The sequence below is a fragment of the Aythya fuligula genome, chromosome W, assembly GCF_009819795.1.
Source record: "Aythya fuligula isolate bAytFul2 chromosome W, bAytFul2.pri, whole genome shotgun sequence".
Taxonomy (NCBI): domain Eukaryota; kingdom Metazoa; phylum Chordata; class Aves; order Anseriformes; family Anatidae; genus Aythya; species Aythya fuligula.
The window spans coordinates 2,094,788-2,098,724 of NC_045594.1; positions in this window are offsets into that span (position 1 = coordinate 2,094,788).

Below are 3,937 nucleotides of genomic sequence, written 5' to 3' on the forward strand. Positions count from 1 at the left end.
TGTCGAGACTTGTTGAGACCTGTCGAGACCTGTCGACTTGTCGAGACCTGTCCTGAGATTGCGCAGTCTGTTGTTGGGGGTCGTTGTTCTTCCTCCGGTGATCATGCGTTGTGCTTGTGTTCAGGTGGGGGCAAAACAGGATGCCTTGCTTTGTCCCCATGTTACAATGCCGTGAGTTGTGAAACCTTATCTCCTCAGTAGATTCTTTAAATTCTCAAGGACAATGAACAAACCCCTACTAATTTATCACAGTGAATGTATTGTTAACACCCGGAGGGGAAGAATTCAGGAACAAACACTACTATGCCTATTAAACCAATGCTATGGAAACCAGAGTATGCTCGATGTAATGAAAGCAATAAGATAACCAGTTATGAGCCAAAAGAGGTCCCCTATCAATGGTGGATAGAGGTAAGAGTTAATAATGGAGGGTTAATTGGGAAAAGTACAATTATTATACACCTTGCGGAATCATGAAATTGAAACACGAGCTAAATATGGGATTCCAACCATTGCTAAAAACTTGTTTATAAAACTTATAGAGAATATTGTGAAAGCATTCTTTTCTAGTTCAATTGGCCTTGGCCAAATTCGAAGCCAAGACATGAATTAATGACATTCAAAAGAAGAGGAGGGATTGTTATATATGGAGTGGTAATTCGTGTCAGAAAAATGGTTGATATTAATAAAGAAGGGGGAGATTTGGGAATGTGGCAATGGGGGTCGGAAAGCCTCCTGGTTGGTGATAACATCAAACTCTTTAACGATGAGGTCATCAGGAATGTAAAGAGTTTAGAGGAAACAAAGAAGGGTGATTGAGGCGACGCCCTGCCATCTCGGATTGCTTGTTTTCCCCTCTGTTAAGGCATGGAAGTTGCGGGGGGGGGGGGGGGGGGGGGGGGGGGGGGGGGGGGGTTGCTGGTTAGAACTGTTAACATTTATTATTTAATGTTATATGATAATAATATTATTAGTGTGGTTTGAAGGGTTAACAAAACGCAGGAAAAGCAATCACGTTTTGTTGATTTCAGGAACCTTGTGGTGGGCAGAGCATGTGCAGAAGAAGAGGGAGACAGTCAAAGCCGCTCCTGCAGTCTGGAACAAAAGGTTGCTAATGGTGATGGGGAAACCCTGAGCCTTTCACCCACAACGACCACCACAAAGAGAATTATAATATGTAGCGGGGATAGGATATCCATATGTATAGGCGTACTCGGGTTTCTTGTAAATATGTAACAGCAATGTCCTATATATATTTGGAAAGTTTGACGTTTGCGTGTGCGTGTTGGTAGAGCATAGACTCCCCACGCACCCAGCGCTGTTTACTTGCCTTTTATAAATATGAGTGAGCTCAGATTGTCAATGGGACCGCTCAGGGAACTGTTGACGATTGCATTCCCCTGACCGACCCCACGCTGAGACTATAGTCACCCCGGAAATAATGAACGGTTAATACCAAAATCTGGTTAAATTGGGAATTGAGAATCTGTTCCAACAAAATCCAAAAGAAACCCCTATGGAATTTTTGGACCGACTATGAAATGCAATGCAAAACAAAACAAACAAACGAAACTGGAGAAAATAGGGGCTAAATTAGAACAAGGAAAATGGACTCTGCCAGACAGGCGAGACATATTGCCAAAAGCTTATGCGAAGCAAATATTGGGGCATTTGCATGCACAAACACATTGGGGTACAAAGGCTTTAAGTGATCATTTACTAAAACAATTTGGTTGCACTGTTTTGTTTTGTTTTGTTTTGTTTTGTTTTGTTTTTTGAAATAGCAAAGCAAATTACACAACATTGCATAACTTATCAGAAGATAAATAAGAAAGAGTTTCAACAAGCAGCCACGGGAGGGAGAAAAAAAAAACACACACACACACAAAAAACCAAACCAAAACAAAAAAAAAAAACAGCTTATAGGCCTTTTGAGAAAGTACAAGTTGATTTCACTGAATTGCCCAAAGTAGAGAGGATAAAATATCTATTGGTAATAGTAGATCATTTAACACAATGGGTAGAAGCTTATCCCGTAGCACGAGCTACGGCACAAATGGTGGTAAAAATTCTATTAGAACACCTGATACCTAGATATGGGATAATCCAGTACATTGATTCTGATCAGGGCACACACCTTACTTCTAAAATAATAAAATTATTATGTCAATCATTAGGTATTCGGTGGGAATACCATACTCCGTGGCACCCACAAAGCTCAGGGAAAGTAGAAAGACTGAATCAAACAATAAAACAACAATTGGCTAAGTTAATGATCGAGACACAAATGCCCTGGAAGAAATGCTTACCATTGGCACTTTTAAACATAAGAACTAAACCATACAGTGAGACTGGATTATCACCATATGAAATGTTATATGATATGCCTTATTCTCAAGGGATGCCTCTAGGGAACAATGTAGTTGAGGATCATAGCATCCAGAAATATATAATTACTATTGGAAGGAGTTTACAAGAGCTTAGAGAAATTGGAATGATGGCTCAAACACCACCTTTAGGATTTGCTATTCATAAGATACAACCAGGAGACAAGGTCTTAATAAATAAACCTGGAGGGAAGAATCATTGAAGCCCCGATGGGAGGGACTGTACCTTGTTTTACTTACTACTGAAACAGCTGTGAGAACCGCAGAAAGGGGTTGGACCCACGCATCCAGAATAAAAGGACCAGTAACTACTGAAACTTGGAGGGTTGAGTCCTCTCCTGAGGAACTGAAACTCAAGCTAATGAAGAACTCATATTCTGGCAACGAGGCTCTGCATGAATTAAGGATGCCAAATAAAAGGGACAACCCTGAAGGGAGGAAAGGGAGAAGGCAAGACCGGGGTAGGACCCTCCACTGAGGTGTGTATGGTCTACCAAGGGAGGCAAACCCTATGGGTATTGACTGCCGAGTGAGAGGGCCTCGACCGGACTTCTCCCACACTAAGGTCAGGGTGTCCCGAGAAAATAACATAAGAAACTTTTTTTTTTTTTAAAACCTATATAAAATTGTGATTCGTTTTCCAGGAGCTGGATCACCCTGACAGGCTGAACGGTAACACAAGCCCGAATCGACCCTGAAAGCGAGCCCAACCCCTTGATTGAAGGCGTTTGCCTATTATGATCCAGCTACGTGAGCAGAAGACGGATCCTGGGGCTATAGGACCCCAATATATATACTTAATAGAATAATTAGGTTACAAGCTGTAATAGAAATAGTTGTAAATAAAATCGGAGATGCACTTGGATTAATTGCAAAGCAAAATACCAAGATGAGAACTGCTTTGTATCAAAATTGCTTAGCTTTGGATTATTTACTAGCACAAGAAGGAGAAGTCTGTGGAAAATTTAACTTTAGTAACTGCTGATGAGGGTGTTTCTTCCTAGTAGCTGGTAGAATGCTATGTTCTGGCTTAGGATGAGAAGAGTGCTGATAATATGCTGATGTTTTAATTGTTGCAGAGCAGTGCTTACACCAAGCCAAGGACGTTTCAGCTTCTCACTCTATCCTGCCAGCGGGCAGGCCGGGGGTGCAAGAGCTGGGAGGAGGGCCAGACTGCTCAGGGTTAGGCTAGGCATCGGACAGCAGGTGGTGAGCAATTGCATTGTGCATCACTTGTTTCGTACACATTATTACTAGTAGTACTATTATCATCATTATTGTCATTATTATTATTGTTATTATTATTATTATATATTTTTTGGTCTTTATCTCAACTCACAGGCTTCACTTTCCTGTTTCTCTCTTCCATCCCAGAGAAGGAGGAGGGGAGGTAAGCGAACGGCCGTGTGTTGTTTAGCTGCCCGCTAGGTTAAACCACAACAGAAGGAATATCTGTAAATGAACTTGTAAAAGAAATGAAGAAAATTGCACATGTCCCAGTTCAAATTTGCAGTGGAATCGATCTAAGAGGATTATGGGAGGGGGCTTTA